Consider the following 20,735-nt stretch of genomic DNA (forward strand, 5'->3'; position numbering starts at 1 on the left):
CTTGGTTTGACATACAAGAAAACTAAAGCTGTTTGGAGACTGGCTGGAGGCCACACAGCGAGTCACAGGAAAATCCTCAGGCTGGATCTCAGAGCCCTCACTTTCAGGGCCAGCTTAGACCACCAGGCCATCTCCCATGGGATGAGGTTGCTTTCCTGTTGCTTTCTTCCCAATTCAGGAGCTAGCAGCAGAGGCCAGAGTGAGCCAAGGAGCACCTCAGCAGAGTAGGCAAGGGAAAAACATAGCATATCTAATAGTCCAATAGTTTTGAGCAGTTCTCTTTTAAATAACAGTAAATCAAAGTGATGATATTTGTCCAGCTGCCACTGTCTGCACGATGCCCTGCCCAGTGTGCATCCTCTTTTGGCAATACCCTCTCTGTTTCCATCAATGTTTCCAGCTCTTTCCCCACCCCATTACAATGTGTTCTCAGGTAAGAATATGATGTATGCTGTCAGATGTGATTCACAGGTATTTCCATTTTAACAAGAGTCAGTGTTTTAAGCCAAAGGATCGAGTTTTTCACAAGGGAGGTTTAAGTCAGTAGGTCCTTAGAAATCGCACTATGTAGATGGCCACCTACACATAACCCTAGCTTTGCTCTTTGTCTCTCCGCTCTGATAAGCCTCTACTCTCTTTCTGCTGGTCTTCACTTCCAATGCCATTGTGTTACAAGGTTTTAAAACATGCCTTTGGCCAGGCACGGTGGCTCACACCTGTAATACCAGCACTTTGGGAGGCCCAAGGGGGTGAATCACGAGGTCAGATCAAGATCATCCTGGCTAACATGGTGAAACCCTGTCTCTACTAAAAATACAAAAAATTAGCTAGGCATGGTGGCAGGCCCCTGTAGTCCCAGCTACCCGGGAGGCTGAGGCAGGAGAATGGCATGAACCCAGGAGGCAGAGCTTGCAGTGAGCCGAGATTGTGCCACTGCACTCCAGCCTGGGTGACAGAGCAAGACTCTGTCTCAAAAACAAACAAACAAAAAAACAAAAACAAAAAAACCATGCTTTTGATTGGGGAATTTTTGTTCAAAATGTATGTTAACCCTTGGCTATTGTCCTCTTGTACAGAACCTGCCTGTGGGCACCCGGGCACAATCCTAGCAATGCCCTGCAATAATGATGTGTGTTTTTCCCTTGCTGGTTGTGTATGTGAATGATAACTGTACTTGGGAAGCCTCTGTTGGCATAATCCCTTAAGAGTGGCCCTCTTATTCCATAAGGCAGGCTTTACCATAGCTGTGCATTAGACTCACTTAGGAAGCTTTTAAAAAATATATACTCATGCTTTATCCCCTGAAAATTTTGATTCCATAGGCCTGCAGTGGGATTCCAGCATTTGATGTTTATAAGTTTCAAAGTGTTGATACTCACTAGGAGTAAAGCTCCATCCCATAAAGATCTAGATATATGTAACCTGAAAGATATGTCAATAAATTCTATAGGCCAAGACTGACTCCAGAAGGAGACATTGGCCCCACTGCTTCATCATTATATTTTACTATACTAAACTCAAATTATCACAAAGAAGCTACAAGGCAGATCAAAAGCATAAAACATATCCCCTGTTCTGAAGAAACTTGGAATACAGCTGAAGAGAAAAAAACAATTAAATCATGTGTTACCGATTATAAATTCATGGCTATTTCTGAAAACGTTTTATTACTGAATTTGATGTGACTTTAACGAAAATAGAATTTGGAAAGGCAAGAGATGTCCTGGAAAGTTTTCTTCAATTCTTTACAGACAGAACAAAGGAAAAATAGAAATCTCAAAACATGGATAAAAACACCATTTCCTTTATCACTGTGAACTGAAAAAAATTCAGTGTGTGCAGATCTCTTAAATCCTGACTAACAACTTGAGATAATTCTATACTGAAAGGTGTCAACCTTTATATCTGAAGACAGACTTTGGGGCAGGTTCAGACTTAGGGGCAGGTTCCCAAAGTCTTCCTGCATCTTTCAATGGTTAGTGAGGAACAGGGTAAGGTAGACACCAGAAAAAAGACATCATTCTTTGCAGATAGAGTGGCCAGCCCCATCAACAAACTTTCCATGAACTGTCCCCCAGAGAATGCCAACCAGGCACCTCTTTTAGTTGTCCATTTTTTGAGGCCATTGCAAGGACATTGGCATAGCTTCCAACCCAGGTGCATATTTGGGGAGCTCAGTAGTTCCTAACAAACATGGAAAGTCCTGTTATTCTGCCTACAGCTGCCCTGAAGCTTTGGTTCAAGGTTCCCCTGAGGGTCTGAGCCACCCTGAAAGAACTTCAGAAGGCTATGACAATACTTCAGAGTTGGTCAGAATCAGTACTAAAATCATATTTCCTCCTATGTAAGAATGTGTGAAAGATTAAAAGCTCCATTTCCTGATGGTGATGGAGGTGAGGGAGGGTGGGCATTTAACAACCATTTTAGAGGAACCAGAGCCCATTAAAATGGAAACAGATCTGAAAGATAATTCAACTCAGATTTCTTGTATTAAATGAGAAAACTTGGCCCAAAAGAAATGATGAGATATTTCAGAACTTCCTACAATACTAAGATTGTAATATAATAACAAAGAAGCACTTAACTGAGCTTTAGCTCAGACTTAAAATCAGGGTGACATCAGCTCATAAACTTTTCTAAAGTCAATATCCCACCCTCCCCCAGGCATTCATAAAAGTCTGATCACAACTTTTATCTAGCATATAGCTTTGCTTAAGAGAAACTGGCATCTGTACCACACTTTTCAAGAAATAATACAGTATGATGAAGAAAGTAGTAAACCAAGGCCACATTACTTGGGTTCTGATCTTGGCTTGCCCCTGCTGGCCTCTAAGACCTTGGGCAAGTCTCTTAACCATCCTGGCCTTCCATCTGCAAATTAGTAAAATGATGGGGTTGAACTGACTTCTGTCAAAGGGCCCTTCCAGCTTTAACATCGTATTGAGTTTCACAGATGAAGTGATGGTGGTATTGGGGTGGGAGTGCAGAAAACCCATGAACAGGCAGGATGTGGTAGAGAACTCAAGGAAGAGTTTCTCATAATCTTTCTTGCCCAGTGTATTTTTTTAGCGTAATGTCCCAACTTTTCAGTTGTTCAGTTAAACAAAATATTGCAATACATTTATCCAAGAAGTGCCACCCTTGACTAAATAGCAATCCCAGAGGTCTTTCTAGAAACAGCTCTTTTAAGGTTAAGTAGTAAAAGAGGATCCAATTTTTCTCTACTGTTTCACTTCATTGTATTGATTCTTATGGAAATAAAAGAGTATGGGCTAAGAAGGAATGCATGCCCTGAATTTGGCAGCAGATAGAAGTAGGATGTACAGAATGTAGAGTGGACTGGATGAGACAGAGTCCTCATTTAATTTTCCCACCACCCAGTGCAAACCAAATGTAATGACAAGAACAGCATTCATTCTTAGATAGCTTTGCTATTTATCCAAACTAATGGAGAAAAAAAGTCTTGATTCTGACTCCCCATTCTGCTTCCTCCTCACTTCTGGATTCATCTCTGCTTTGTAGGACAGGAACCAGGTTAAATGTTAAATATATTTCCTTCTTGGGAGGACAAATGCTGGTACTTTGAGGTGTTCAGAACCCTACTAACTGGGAAAATAAAATTAATTCAGGTTCTTCTCCTCTAAAGATTCTCATCTGAGGGAAACAGAGGAATCTCAGCAGTAATTCGGATTCTTCCTTAGTATGATAGAAAAATGTTGAATTATTATGCCAAACCGACTTATCCTTCCATTCCTGTACCCTGGGAAAGTGGAAGTTTCTCTGCTCCTTTATTTAAGTCTTAGCACAGAGTTTGGCTCCTCAAAATAGATCTGTCAGGAAGTGTCCATCTCTTCCTAGAATGCGACCTATTTGTAAGTTCAGAACTAGACTTGGGGGTCCTAGTGCTGGGCAAATTGCTTCACTCATTTTTGATTCTGGGTATGGGTTTTACCATGTTTGTCTGTAGATGGATTAAAGACCTAAATGTAAGACCTAAAACCATAAAAACCCTAGAAGAAAACCTAGGCAATATCACTCAGGACATAGGCATGGGCAAAGACTTCATGACTAAAACACCAAAAGCAATGGCAACAAAAGCCAAAGTAGACAAATGGGCTCTAATTAAACTAAAGAGCTTCTGCACAGCAAAAGAAACTACCATCAGAGTGAACAGGCAACCTACAGAATGGAAGAAAGTTTTTGCAATCTACCCATCTGACAAAGGTCTAATATCCAGAATCTACAAAGAACTGAAACAAATTTACAAGAAAAAAACAAGCCCATCAAAAAGTGGGCAAAGGATATGAACAGACACCTCTCAAAAGAAGGCATTTATGAGCCAACAGACATATGAAAAAAATGCTCATCATCACTGGTCATCAGAGAAATGCAAATCAAAACCACAATGAGATACCGTCTCATGCCAGTTAGAATGGTGAGCATTAAAAAGTCAGGAAAGAACAGAAGCTGGAGAGGATGTGGAGAAATAGGAATGCTTTTACACTGTTGGTAGGAGTGTAAATTAGTTTAACCATTGTGGAAGACAGTGTGATGATTCCTCAAGGATCTAGAACTAGAAATACCATTTGACCCAGCAATCCCATTACTGAGTATATACCCAAAGGATTATAAATCATGCTACTATAAAGACACATGCACACATATGTTTATTGTGGCACTATTCACAATAGCAAAGACTTGGAACCAACCCAAACGTCCATCAATAATAGACTGGATAAAGAAAATGTGGCACATATACACCATGGAATACTATGCAGCCATAAAAAAGGATGAGTTCATGTCCTTTGCAGGTACATGGATGAAGTTGGAAACCATCATTCTCAGCAAAATACCACAAGGACAGAAGACCAAACACTGCATGTTCTCACTCATAAGTGGGAATTGAACAATGAGAACACATGGGCACAGGGAGGGGAACATCACACACCAGGGCCTTTTGGTGGGGAGGCTGGGGGAGGGATAGTGTTAGGAGAAATACCTAATGTAAGTGATGAGTTGATGGGTACAGCAAACCAACATGGTACATGTATACCTATGTAATAAACCTGCACATTGTGCACATATACCCTAGAACTTAAAGTATAATAATAATAATAATAATAATAATAATAATAATGAGTCTTATCTACAGGCCCCCTGTCTTTCTGAAGAGAAACAGATTTACATTACACAGCCAAAAGTGTTCTCTTTCAAAAGCCCTGTCTCACCAAGTTTCAGAACCCATGATTTTAACATACATTATAAAATCTCTGGAATACCAAAGAAAGAACAAAAACAATTCAATTGCAGACTAATATACAGTTAATGTGCTTCCTAGCACTTGTCCTGGGAAGCAGAATCATTTATTTGAAACGACAAAAAGATATGTATATATTAGCTGACCCTTGAACAACATGAGTCTGAACTTTGCCAGTCTGCATACATACATATTTTCTTCCACCTCTCCCATCCTTGAGACAGCAGAACCAACCCCTCCTATTCTTCCTCCTCCTCAACCTATTCAACATGAAGACAATGAGGATGAAGATCTTTATGATGATACACTTTCACTTAGTAAACTGTAAATATGGCTAGGCGCAATGGCTCACGCCTGTAATTCCAACACTTTGGGAGGCCGAGGTGGGTGGATCACTTGAGGTCAGGAGCTCGAGACCAGCCTGGCCAACATGGTAAAACCCCATGTACTAAACTACAAAATTAGCTGGGCGTGATGGCGCATGTCTGTAATCCTAGCTACTTGGGAGACTGAGGCAGGAGAATCGCTTGAACCCGGGAGGTGGACATTGCAGTGAGCCAAGATTGTGCTGCACTCCAACCTGGGCAACAAGAGCGAAACTCTGTCTCAATAATAATAATAATAATAATAATAGGCCGGGCGCGGTGGCTCACGCTTGTAATCCCAGCACTTTGGGAGGCCGAGGCGGGCGGATCACGAGGTCAGGAGATCGAGACCACAGTGAAACCCCGTTTCTACTAAAAAAAAAATACAAAAAATTAGCCGGGCGTGGTGGCGGGCACCTGTAGTCCCAGCTACTCGGAGAGGCTGAGGCAGGAGAATGGCGTGAACCCGGGAGGCGGAGCTTACAGTGAGCCAAGATTGCGCCACTGCACTCCAGCCCGGGCGATAGAGCGAGACTCCGTCTCAAAAAAAAAAAAAAAAAAAATAATAATAATAATAATAATAATAATTTATAAATATATTTTCTCTTCCTCATAATTTTCCTAATAACATCTTTTCTCTAGCTTACAATGTTATAAGAATAGAGTATGTAGTATATTTGATATATCAAATATGTGTTAATGGACTTTATGTTATTGGTAATGCTTCCAGTCAACAGTAGGCTTTCAGTAGTTAAATTTTGGGGAGGTCAAAAATTATAGGCAAATTTTTGACTGTACAAAGGTCAGTGCCCCTAATCCATGTGCTGTTCAAGCATCAACTCTATATGCTTTTCTCCTCCCAACACACATGATTTGTAAAGGCGGTAGCCATCTCCTTGTGGGGCACTTCCTAAAGAGCAATGATCACTGGCACCCTCCAAGGGACTGCACTGCTGACTCTCTATTATTTATTCCTGGACACAAATTAAGCTATTCACTAGGGAATGACACTTCCCCAACTACATTCATAGCCCGAGCCTGGGAAATTGTGAAACATGAAGAGTTAGGTGAGAACAACACAGCTCCATGATGAAGTTTAATGGGCACGAGCTTCAGACTGTGTCACTCCTAGAACAGTATCTACAGGGCAGGAAGACAGGGTAGCCTGGCTTCTCTGTGGGCTATACATAAGCTACGGCTAAATGGAAGTCTTAAGGATTTACAATCCAGCTCCTTGAATGGCTCTCAAATTCACATGCAGAAGTAAGAAGAACATAAAACACCTGTGGGGCCCCTTTGGGACTCTCCCTCTCCCTACTTCTCCTTGGTTTATTTTCCTTGTAAATTTCTAGACTCCCCAACAGAAGCTTCATGTTGATTCTGTCATCTTCTAATCCTAGAGTTTGTCAGTCCTTTGTTGATATCAGATTTGGAATATTATTGTCTTCAGTTCTCTTGCTCTTCCTAGCCCACTGGAGCCTTACAACATTGATGGCTCATTTGCTTATGAAGAAATCAAGGGTTGAGGAAGGGAGGAGACTGTGCTAAAATCATGCGGTGAGACCAAATGATGTAGACAAAAGTGAGAAGCAGTGGTCTGGGCAATGGGTTTGCTGCCACTTCAATCTCCAGACTTCCTCTGCCTGCAGAGCTATGGTTGCACACAAAACCAGACACGGCCTGAGAGTCATTTCAACCAGAGCTTATGGTCAAATCTGTCTACAGCGTCTGTCTCCTTGGCAGGCTGGCAAAATGACAGAACCTTGGAAATACTGGTTTCCTTTTATTTTCTGTGCTTTCTCCACCAGCTGCCATGAATACAGACTATACTGACAGGGCCAGCCCTGAGCAAAACTGGGAAGTAGGTGACATTTTTAATTCATCCCTCTTTTCATTACTACTTTTTCTACTTCTCTTGTTCCCTAAAACTTCTAAATGGCTACACTAGGTTACATTTCAGCAGGACCATGGGGCTTATTTTTGAATTATCAAAATCCATAAGAGAATACTTCTGGTATAAATAGTTGGTAAAGACTTAAAACACTTTTACTTCTAGTATATAGTTATTTACTATTTTAAAGAGGCCTCTGGAGATTGTTGAGACTCTGGAGATTGTTGAGACTTAAAGAAAATAATTCTTAATGATGGAATTTCAGGCACTATGATAAGTCACTAGGGAGGAGTTGTTTTAAAATCAGTCTATTCCTTGGGGGTGGACCTTAACCCTAAGTCTTCCTAAGCTGGTTTCACCTGTTTCTAGCTTTTGACCAAAAGCTTCCACCCAGCTAGTTCTCAGAATGTATCCCACTAAGAACAATCTCAGACAAAGTAATGTTTCAATAAAGGCTATTCTGGAATTGTCTTAGCCATACTTCATTAAGCCCACCCAAAAGACCATGTCCATGGCCTCTTCATTTTTCCTCTATAACCTCATTAGTTGAAAGAAAAAAAAAACAGTTGAAAAGGCTCAAATAGCTCACTGTGCCGCCCAAAGCCGACTTGTCATCCAGCCGGCCATCCATTATCTGTCAGGGGAATCAGAATCCTCTCTAGTGGGTTTTCCTTCTTCCTTCTTATTTTATGGACAAATCATTACAGGAAAAGGAAATTGGGCAAGAAAGCAAGGGAGCAATTGAGCAGCTATAATTCTTTCCTTGCTTAAAAGAAACTGTGTAGAAAATAAAAGACTCAATGTTAATTTGTTAAACTGCTTTGAGGAGGCAGATAATCAAATGAGTAGAAAGGCAATACATATTTCTTTTCTATAGTGCCTTTCCCAGCAGCAAGAGAGAACATTTCCCATCACTCAGGAACATTAAAAGGAAACCCTATGATAAGAATAAAACATGAGGAGTCAAAAAATAAATGCTTTAAAATGCAGTCCCTAAGCCAAAAAAAAAAAAAAAAGGAGGAGCCTTCACATCTTGAGGCTATCAAAAGGGAAGTAATCCAAAGGTTCTACATAGGACTGAGCAGAGGAAGAAGAAGGCTGGAAAGGTTTGGAAGCCAATCCAGGTGGAAGAGAAGGGAAAAGAGTTGGCATTTCAAATCTGAGCTCCAAATAATTGAAGCACAATAGGAATCTGTAAAGCAGCAGATGAGGGTTCCAGGGAAAAATAAAGCATGAAGCAGAATGACAGATAATAGAGATGAAATAATACTATTACCAAGACCAGACTCAGAGACTGATTACAGCAGGGATGGAATGGCAAAGTACTGAGCTGTGCCCCGGCTTCCTCTCCCTGGACTGGGGCTCAGATGTCCTATAAGCTAGCTCCAGCTCAATTTGTAACCTGTAGTATACCCAAGAAGAAACATTTTCACACCTGAGTCTACCTCTCCTAAATGAGACAGCCACTTCCTTCCAGAAATTCTCTGGGGACTATTAAGGACATAAAAGTGAAGTTCTATGGAAAAGTTACTTTTCTTTCTACTGCATCCCTCTACTTCCCAACTATAATTCCGTATCTACAGTGAATTCTCCATGAACAATAGAGGTTAACACATAAATCATTTGCATTGGACTTAATGATTTAGATTACATCTTCTCTGCCAGCAGATCGACCTTCTCAAGAATAGCTTTCTAAGGCTAAAGACATCTTTTGAGTCACCAGCACACAGTCCCATTGGAGGGGATCTGAGGAGTCCAGGCAGCCAGAGTAAGTCAACCTGAAGATAGGATTAACATGGCATGTTACCCAAATTCATACACTGCAATGGGAAAATTTGTCATTTGGATGACTAATTGTTGATTTTTCTACCAGGATTATTTATTTTTGCAGGCCCTTCTTCAGGGAACAGTAACCTGAAGAACAGAGGCTAACAGAGACAATGAAGGTGACTAAATTGGTATCCATGTCACAAATTTGTAGGTCTCTATCTGTGAGTCTGGGGCATTGCAAGCCAAACCAAATATACATTATTCACTGATTATTCATTTTTGAAAATTACTTGATACTCTTCTTTACACAGCATGGTTAGCAAAGCAAGGCAGGCATGTTAATTATATGTATATGTTCAGTTTTATGATAAATATACAACAGCTAGAGGCTGGACTCCAAATGATGTCCATAATAACAGCCTAATGGTAAATGTTTTTAGTGCAAAAGGTAAATTCTCAGTTTAAGGATTTTTGCTTTGCATATAGGACCATATAATAACACAATGGGTGAAGTCATTATTTTTCCTTGACTCAAATTTTATGTTTTATAATGATTGACTTCCACTCAATAAATTGTAAATGTATTTTCTCTTCCTCAATTTTCTCAATAAGATTTTCCTTTCTCTAGCTTACTATTTTTGTAAGAATACAGTATATAATATATTTAATATATCAAATACATGCTAATTGTTTGTTGTTGTTGTTATTTTGTTTTGTTTTGATTTTTGAGACAGAGTCTTGCTCTGTCACCCAGGCTGGAGTGCAGTGGTGCAATCTCGGCTCACTGCAACCTCCGCATCCCGGGTTCAAGCGATTCTCCTGCCTCAGCCTCCCAAGTAGCTGGAATTACCAGTTCCCACCACCACACCAGGCTAATTTATGTATTTTTAGTAGAGATAGGGTTTCACCATGTTGGCCAGCCTGGTCTCAAATTCCTGACCTCAGGTGATTCTCCTGCGTTGGCCTCCCAAGTGTTGGGAATACAGGTGTGAGCCACTGCGCCTGGACAATTGTTTATGTTATCACTAAGACTTCCAGGCAACAGTAGGTTGTTAATAGTTAAGTTTTTGGGAGGTCAAAAATTATATGCATTTTTTTTTTTACTGTACAGAGTTGGTACCCTTAATCTACATGTTCAAGAGTACAGGCTTAGTTTTATTTAAGTAAATAGAAAAATAAAGATTTATGATGAAAAGAAAAAAGGAAAGAAGGAGAAGAGGAAAAAGATCTGAGGATGCCATTGCTCTTTACAACAATATTTATGTTTTTCTTAAAAAACAATATATCTTCATATAAAACTAAATATCCTCTTAACCATATGATCCAGCAATCACATTCCTTGGTATTTATTCAAAGACATTTTAAAATTTATGTCTATACAAAAGCCTGCACGTGGATATTTATAGCAGCTTTATTCATAATTGCCAAAACTTGGAAGAAACCAAGACGTCCTTCAATAGGTATATGGATAAATAAATGACTGTACATTCACATAATGGAATATTATTCAATGATAAAAAGAAATGAGCTATCAAGCCATGAGAAGACATGAAGGAAACTTAAATGCATATAACAATGTGAAAGAAGCTAATCTGCAAACCCTACACACTGTGTAATTCCAACTATATGACATTTCCAGAATATGACATTATGGAAAAGGCGAAATGATGGAGATGGTAAAAATATTAATGGTTGTGAGAAGTTTGGGACAGTAGGGATGTAGGGTATGGTGGTGAATAGGCAGAACACAGAGGATTTTTAGGGCAGTGACAATGCTGTGTGTGATACTATAATGATGTATCATTACATATTTGCCCAAGCACATAGAACGTACAACAAACACTAAGAGTGAATTCTAATGTAAACTATAGATTTGATGTGATTATGATGTGTCAATGTAGGTTCATCAGTTGTAACAAATGTACCACTCTGGTGGGGGATGTTGACAGCAGGAGTGGCTAGGCATGGGTGGGATCATTGGGTGTATAGGAAATCTCTGTACCTTCCTTTCAATTTTTCTGTGAACCTATAACTACTCTAAAAGAATAAAGACCTTAAAAATAAAACAATAATGCTCTTTTTGAATGGCACAACCACTTAAAAATTTAAATCATTTTACAAATTAGTTTTATAATTCAATGCATATCACATTAACCTTTTTCAAGACTGTCTTGTATAAAGTGAAACGTATTCATAAACACATACATACACACACACATATATTCATACAAATATATGACCACATTGGTGTATGTGTATGACCACCAATGTGGTCAAATATGCGTATGATACATACTGGATCAAAATTGCTAACTCTCAATTATCCATCTTTATAAAAATAATCAGAACAAAGATAATTGAAACAGTAACCATAACTTTTTAATTTTTGTGTTTTTATATACAGTCATGTGTCACTTAACATTGGGATACATTCTGAGAAATGTGTCATTAGGTGATTTTATTGTGCAAATATCAAAGAGTGTACTTACACAAACCTATATGATATAGCCTAGTACACACATAGGCTATATGGTGTAGCCTATTGCTCCTAGGCTACAAACCTGTACAGCATGTTATTACGTACAAATACTGTAGGCAATTATAACACAATGATGTGTTTGTGTATTTAAACAAATCTAAACATAGAAAAGGTACAGCAAAAAATACTGTATTATAATCTTATGAAAGCATTATTACATATACAGTCTTTCACTGAGAAAAATGTTGTAATGTTGTACATGACTGTAATTTTATTTTCTAGGAAACACATTAATATTACTGATTAAATTTCATTTTGATGATATTATAAAAATACCAGTTGAGCCATGAAGAAGATGGCTCTGAAGCAGACTAAGAATAAGGGGAAAAAATCTGGACAGGTATCGTTCATAAAATAGATGTGCTTTTTCTAGATAAAAGAGAGTTGTGAGGACATTCTCTGGTAGAGAACTGCTTGGATAATCCACCTACCAAGAGCTGGGGAATTTCTATGAAAAGACCTTACTCTTGGAATCACTACTTTTCCTTCATGCTTTTTTCCTGCAAGCAAGTTATTTGTGCATCCCTTATGTCCTAAGCTGTCTAGTAAGTTGAAACCATTATAGCATGTGGCTCTTTCAGGATATGAGACACATGTAGTCAGGTTACTCCAAGGTTACTGCATACATTCGCCTATCTCAGGCTAAACTATTGTGGTGAAAATAATCCCTGCCTTTTGAAATCCCTACCCTTGCATAATCTCCTCAACTTGAGTGTGGGTGAGACCAGTGACATGCTTCTAATCAATTGAATACAAAGTTGACAAGCTGTAACACTTGTGATTATGTTACAAAAGATTATAAAATTTACTTGCTAAGGCCGGGCGCGGTGGCTCACGCTTGTAATCCCAGCCCTTTGGGAGGCCGAGGCGGGCAGATCACGAGGTCAGGAGATCGAGACCACGGTGAAACCCCGTCTCTACTAAAATACAAAAAATTAGCCGGGCATGGTGGCGGGCGCCTGTAGTCCCAGCTACTCGGAGAGGCTGAGGCAGGAGAATGGCGTGAACCTGGGAGGTGGAGCTTGCAGTGAGCCGAGATTGTGCCACTGCACTCCAGCCTGGGTGACAGAGCGAGACTCCACCTCAAAAAAAAAAAAAAAAAAAATTTACTTGCTGAGAGACTCTTTGTCTTGTTGGCTTTGAAGAAACAAGCTACCATAGGTGAGCTTCCCAATGGAGCAGACCATGTGGCAAGGAAGTAAGGGTGGTTTCTGTGCAACATCCAGCAAAAAAACTGAAGCCCTCAGTCTGACAGTCTTTTGGAAGCAAATACCAACAACCACGTGAACTTGGAAGTGGACCTTCCCCTGTCAAGCCTTCAAATGAGAACACATTCCTAACTGACACCTCATTATAGCCTTACAGATGACCCAGCTAAGCATTGCCTAGAATCCTGACCCTCAGAAACTGTAAGATTATAAATAAGCATTGTTATAAGCTGCTATATTTATAGTAATATTATTATACAACATTAGAAAACTAATACACACATAAGCCAGGCTTTCAAAATTATGTTTCTTTTCCTGGGTTAGATGCACTTTAATCTCAGAGAGAGTAGAATATGTTTCCTCAGATTTTTTTTCTTCTCTAAGAAACAAGATTTTTATTTTTTTATTTTTTTGGTCTGGGCTAGGACCCCAGAGGAGCTGGGTCAAAACTTCTCTTTTTCTATTGACTTCAAATCCTCTGGATTGTGCCCATAAAATTGCCCTAATCTGGATTACATATTTCCTACACTTTCCCAAAAGTCCAAAGTATCTTTACAATTTTCCCCTTGGTAACCTACTCCATCAGGTTTCTCCAGCTTGCCTGTATTACGTGGAGCCTGAATTTACAAGTCATCATTTCCTCAAAACAAATATGCCCGTTCACATAAGTAGATGTAAAATACAGCTGTTATTTGATTATTCTAGGGCTAGTTAAACTCTTGTTACCCGAATCAAAATATGGTTTGAGAGAGGGTGGCAGGATTTCTTGAAGAGTAGTAGACATGAATAGATTTATGAAATAGTTCACCATTTATATAATAGAAGCTTTCCTTCCTAGAAACAAGTTACTTGGATTCCAGTCTTACTTTTGCTAATCCCAAATAAAGTAAATTTGTGCACTTGAGTCTCAGTTTCCTCAACTAAAAAATTATTCCTGTTCCACTGAGCCATTTAAATGGTTTTTGAACGACAAATAGTCTATTTCTATACACAAACACACATGAACACACACATGCAAACACACACACTACACATATAATGAGAGTGAGAACAAGTGAGAGAAGAAAGAACCCCAGTTTCCATAAGGATATGTATTTTAAAAGATTAATATCCTATTCAATTTTATATTAGAACACTTGGCTTTGATAAGTTATAGTTTAAGGCAAACCTTAGAACCCACTATGATTTTATATTTGTGAGTATCTGTTACTTGTTTTCCATCTCAATCAGAATGTGTATTTATACTGAATAAACTAATAAGGTATTTATACTTTATGTGGGTCTTGGCTTAAGTTCAAAACATTAAAAAAATGAATTTCTAATTAGCTCAAATCTATTCAGAAATTATATTTAAAAATACTATTCGCCTGTAGTCCCAGCTACTTGGGAGGCTGAGGCAGGAGAATGGTGTGAATCCGGGAGGCGGAGCTTTCAGTGAGCCAAGATCGTGCCACTGCACTCCAGCCTGGGCAACAGAGTGACATTCTGTCTCTAAAAAAAAAAAAAAAAAAAGAAAGAAAAAGAAAAATAGTATTGAAGCCAGGAAGGAACTCCTGTGTGGAACACGAAAGACACAGAGAACAGGGGTTTCCTCCTGGTTATTTGACAAGACTTTCTCTGCTGGTTATCAACTTATTATCTCAGTTCCAAATCCACCCTTCATTGCCCTGCTTTATGATACTAGAGCTGGACCATGAAAACATTTCTCTTTACCAGCTGGCAGGTCACTTTTTTCTTCAGTAGATGGCACTGGAGAGACATTGCAGGATGAAGAGGCTTGCCTTCATTGCTATGTGCTTTCCTCTCCTTGCTTCTCCAGCCATGTGTGGGACAACCAGTGGTGCTCACCACCTAGTGAGTTTCAGGGACACTCCACATGTCCCAGTAAGTCTTACCAGCATCTTAGCTGGCTTCTCAACAAGTCTCAGTGGCACCCCTGTGGGGTTTCATTAGTGCCCAGTGAGGAGACTCCCAGAAAGTTCCAGCAGCACCACAGTGACAGCTTTCCAGAAGTCCCAATTGTGTTCCAGAGGCAGCTTCTTCATGAGCTTTTACCTGCACCCCAGTGAGCATTTTCTGACTACCAGCCCCATTCCATTCTGTAGAACCTCCACAAACTTCTCTGCCACACAATGTTGCACAGCCGCACCTCCTCCAGTGAGATCTGAACCTCAGCTTTGGGTTGGGAGCCTCTTCCACATTTGTTCCTTTCTTGGATACTCTTCTATCACTCATAAAAGTAATGGTTGCTCCCTTTATCAATCATTCTTTTATTCGTTAGAGCTCTCCCTACCCTTTAGTAGTTAATTCCATTACTGGTTAATAATTACTTTTATGAAACTTCTCTATTTTAATTACTGTGTCCTTATTGGATCCCAACTGAGATGGAATGGTACTGGGGTTAATAGTAGAAGACAGATTCACAAGGAAGGGATTTGGGGACAAGTTTGATTGTGCCTTTGGTCTTGAGTACAATGCTGAGCCCCTTGTCATTGGGATATGGGATGCTAGTAATCCATGGCATCCAGCAGCATCACTGTTTCTCAAGCTGCCACATTTGGTTTATTGTGATGAAGAGCCAACTGAAAAAATGTCTTCTGTATTTGACTGTAGGTGTGCTGCACACCACTGGCCAAGCATGTCACAGCAACAGAAGAGAAGAAATTACACCAGAAACAGCAGGGAAAACCCCTCCTCCTGTATTGTCTATCTAGCACCCTCTACTGATGATGTGTAACATGATGTCCATTGGCAAAGGATAAATAGTGATAAAAATCCAGCTCTACTATTACAATATAGGTGATGAGGGTGGATTTGGAACCAAGAGGCAACAAACAAATTGACTGATAACTGGCACACCTGATTGGCAAAAAATAAAGATGGTGAATACTGTGAAAATTGCCACAGGTAGTACTCCAACCTGGTATTAGAAGGTGTTACAAATCTCACATGTATTATTTTCAGTTAATCTCACAAGAATACTATAAGGTAATTTCTCTTTGCTTCCCATTTAAATACTAACAATATAGAAAAATATGAAAATTGTTATCAATACCAAAAACCAAGATTGGCAACCAAAATCTGTAAGGATTTTCTCTTGATTGAAAAATATATTGGAGTTAAATTGAGAAACATCATTGGAAACCAAAGCACGTACTTTTTGTTTCCTGAAAAAGAGAGAATAGTAATGAAGCCATACTAAAAGAAAAAAAACAGATCATTCTTTCTTCATTTCCTGGCCCCTATAAAGACGAGAAAACTGGGCCCTGTTTTTCTTGGGTCAGAGATCTGTTCTCCAGTCATTATTCCTATCAGTACTACCTTTTCTTTACTCATTTCAAGACTTCAGGTTAGGAAGTATAAAGGTCTTAGTGAGGTAGGGTGGGGTGTGGAACCAGTGGCAAAAGCCATTATATATTGGGAGATAAATGTCCTAAAGATAAAATGCTACTGAGTCCTAAAGAATCCTAGAGGCTTGAGGATCATGGGATAAACTTTTGGAATAAAATCTTGGAGTAGTTGGACATGGCAAAATCTGAATATCTTTGTAAACAGTGCAGTGAAGCTATGTGCCTGGGGCTCACTGGCAGCAAAGACAGAGAAAGGTTAAAAATTAAAGAAAGGCAAATACTTATCAAACGAATACAAACAAAAGGAAGGCAGGGATAGAACTTTTAATTCCAGAAAGAGTAGAATACAAAGCCACAAGCATTTAAAGGGGTAAAATGATTGGCAAGATGTATGATCCTAATAAAGATAAAAGGCTCACAAAAAATTATATACTTAACTATCTAATACCAAATTATATAAATCAAAAACTGTTTGGAATACAAGGGAAAAATGAAAGAAGCACAATTGCATAAAAGGCTGACACCACATTCTCAACCAGGTAGATTGGGAAATCAATGCAGATTGAAGAAAAAGTGTAAATGCTGTAAAGAGATGAGTAGAGTAGTCAAAAGTTTCCATTATGGTCACCAATCCATGTCCTGGAAAAGGAGATAATGTTCTATATCTTTTGAAGATTCAGCACTCAGAGATCTTATGGATATATTATCAGGTAAGTCACAGAAGTTATAATCAATTTTTTCATTTTATCCATGTGACTGGAAGAACAAAATTCGATAGGAGAAACCACATGCCCATCAGCAATTCTTGCCTACTGTTAAACTTTTCTAACTTGACCTTGTAAATTCCCAAAGTAGAAAGAGTCCTGCTTGTCTGTAAACTAATTCACTCACTTAGGTATGTTAACATATTGGTGTCTGGGTTATATTTTAGACACACTGCAAATCCCATTACATTAATAAAATAGATAGTTTCCACTTCCCAAAGCCATCAGCACAATCCTGGGATGGTTGGAGGTTTGCCTGATCCTGATACTGTGGCAAGTTGTGCAGAACCTATCCCTAAAGTGGCTAGAGCTGGAAACAACTGGAGGGTAAGAACGAATTGAGCTCTTCTTGAGCACTGGTGGCCAAAATCAGGAAAACTGAACTTGGTTTTCAAGACTAAAGGGTTCATGATCAGTAGAATAAGCCCAAAGGGTCATAAACTAGGTAGTCATCATAGCAGAGTGAGAAACAAGACTGAGACAGAACAAAGTTAAAGGAACCAGGGAATGAAGAAAGAATAACCTGTTTCCCTCTCCTCTTTTAGTATGGCTCTATTCTTTAAATGCTTTTTTTTTCCAGAAAACAAAAACCGTGCATGATTTGATTTCTAATTATGTTTCTCAATTTAACCCCAATACATTTGTAATCAGGAGGAAATCCTCACAGATTCTGGCTGCCAGGCTTGCTTTTTCATTTTGATAAGAGTTTTCATATTCTTCTGTGTTGTTAGTAGCTAAGTGGGAAGCAAGGAGAAATTACTTTGTCCAAGACAAAGATTATGAACATCACTGGAGAGGCTGACTTAGGTTTACTGGCTTTCATCTGAGATTCTGTGGGCCAATCAGGTTGGTTTTAAAGTGTAGTGTTGCAGGAGGGATGGGCCACTGGTCATTAATGTTTAAATACAAAATGGATAACACATATTCTACTGGCAGGCATCTGTCAGCTCTCCCCTGCCCATGTAAGTATCAGTGGAATTCAGGTCATAAGGGGTAAGAAGGAGGCAGCCAGGAATCCCTCTCACTGTGCCCAGAATTTGAGGGTTTTATACTGTGGTGCATCTACATATACAACTGTGATCGATACAGGCTGCAAAAACACTTTGACTCTTTGAGAATACATAGGGATTTAGGTTTCAGTTATATTCACAATTAAAGTATATGGGATTTACTAGGCTCCCTGTATATCAAAATTTACTACATTGCACTGATTTGCTGGCTGACAAGGAAAAGTCAATTTGCATGGCTCCTGTCAGTCACATGTGGTTTGGAAATGCTTATGCATTCCAGATACACAGTGTAAACTGGAGAATCATATCCTATTTCTCCTGGTTTGCATGCATGCATATAAAACTTGTTTTTCCCACACTGCCACATGAGAAGAAGTGAAGAACTAGCAGCAGTAATTACAATTAATCAACTTCTTTGTTGAAACTTCACAGCTATGATTGTAAGGGGAATTCTTGTTCCTCATGTCTAGAAAGGCTGTAACTTCTACTTTTTTGTTTTTCTTGTTCAGTTCTGTTCCATGGAGCATTTAGAGATAAAGTCGGCAACTGTCATCCAAAACAGTTTCTCATACCTACTATGTGCTAGGCCTTCTGTAGATATTCAGAGATACTGAGCAGAATTATCCACTACAGGAAGCTCAGAGTTTAATGAGAAAGAACAACAAGGAAGTAAGTAGTTACCACCCAATGTGACAGCTGCTTTTGCAGAGTTTGTGTTATGCAGTATGTCCTATGGGAACAGGGAGGAAGTTTGCCAAAACTTCACAGAAGGTGAATCTTGATGGTAGAGTATGAGTTGAAGTGAAGAAGGATTAGAAGGCAGTCAAGAAAGTAGGAAGACTATGTGCAAAGCTCACCAAGAAGATATGTTTCAGGGACCTGAAAGAAATGCTGTATGGCTTAAGGCCAAAGGTAGAGCCAGTAGAGAATATAATTTGAAAATATATGAGAGAGAGGCCATAATTCTAATAAATGTTATTTTAATAGTCTACATTCTTGTCTTAATATTTGGAGACATTTGTTCACTAAAGAAAGAAGACTTTAAAGTTGCAGATGAACTCGTTAACCTTATGATATTCATTACCCCTTACTGTTTCTCCCTTTCTAACACTTAGAACAATACCTGGCATGTAGTTAATGCTCAGTTAACATAAACTACTATTACTGGCCCCCAGAGATTCATGCCCCTATGCCAACCCCTCCCCTTGGGTATGGACTGAACTTACTGACTCATTTCTAATGAATAGAATATGCCAGAAGTAATGGACTGTCAATTCCAATATTATGTTATAAAAAGACTGTGGCTTCCTTCTTGGGTAGTCTCTCATGTGTTCACCATCTCTGGCTCTCTTTCTGTCTTGGATCACTGGCTGTGATGTCACAAGGACACTCAGATAGCTGTGGAGAGGACTGCCTGGCAAGGAATTGAGCCACTTCTATGTGAGCATGCTCACTGCCAGCACCTATGAGTGAGCTTGGATGTGGATCTTCTGAGGCCTGATGGTAGCCACAGGAGTGAGCTTGGAAGTGAATTCTCCAGCTCTGCTTGAGGTTTGAGTAACTACAGCCTTGGCCAACAGCCTGACTACAACCTCATAAGAGATCTTAAGCCAGAGATACCCGGCTGAGCTGCATCCAGATTCCTCAGCCTCAGAAACTGTGAGATAATGTTTATTGTGTTCAGCCATTGACTTTTGGTATAATTTGCTATACAGCAATAGATAACTAACATACCACACTAGTACTCTCTACTGCCCATCCCTGTGAGGTCTGAGTATCTGGGATGCCTTGAACCAGCTTTGTGGCACCAGAATTTCTTTTTGGTGATGGAGCACTTCTTGGAACCCCAGCTTTTGTCACTAGGATCATAATCACCTAGTAACAAGTAAGTGATCTCACCTCCCTTGCTGAGGAATGAACCCTGTCACCTGTAGTCCCACTCAACTGATTAGACTAAGCATAGAGTGATTCTAGCCCAAATGCAGAATAGATTATTGTGTTTGGGAGGCTCCTTCCCCTAACCTTGGGCACACCAACACTGTGAGTACAATCCCTCCAATAGCTGCTGCTGAGATGCTAGTGAACCTCATAGCCACATCTGTCTAGAGGATGACAATCACAGACATCCACAGAAAGACATGTAGCTAATGCATTTCCTATTTCCACATATAATTCTAAATGATTATAAGACACACCCTAGCAAGTAATTGTTAAACTTGCTATATACACTGTCCAGGTGGAAAGAAGTGGAAAAATATACATTGCTTAAGGAACATTGAGATTTTGGCAGAGAATTTTTGGCAGTTTATATAATAATGTTGATTTGAAGTTGGTGGTTTTATATGTAAAAAAGATGTTAAGACCTTGTAAAGACATTAAATATTTACATAAAATTATGGTCAGCTAAGGAAAGAAGAACAAAATATAAAACCCAAGTATGCCTTCCACAAATTATTCTTTGCTTGCTTCCTATGTCTTTTTAGTAGTTCCTAAATTCATTTTTCAGTTAGTGATTGAGCAAACACTCTATACATAACACTATATAAATGTGAGCCATTCATTACAGCCACAAGAAAAGGAA

At 39.3% G+C, this 20,735-nt stretch overlaps 1 protein-coding gene across 1 annotated transcript in view; it reads right to left on the reverse strand.

The window, feature by feature from the left end:
- PAPPA2 (pappalysin 2) overlaps positions 1-20,735 on the reverse strand; it is a 289,210-nt gene that overhangs the window by 86,217 nt on the left and 182,258 nt on the right. The gene's annotated exons all lie outside the window — the stretch shown is intronic.

The sequence above is a fragment of the Nomascus leucogenys genome, chromosome 12 (genome assembly GCF_006542625.1).
Source record: "Nomascus leucogenys isolate Asia chromosome 12, Asia_NLE_v1, whole genome shotgun sequence".
In the NCBI taxonomy this organism is placed as follows: Eukaryota; Metazoa; Chordata; class Mammalia; order Primates; family Hylobatidae; genus Nomascus; species Nomascus leucogenys.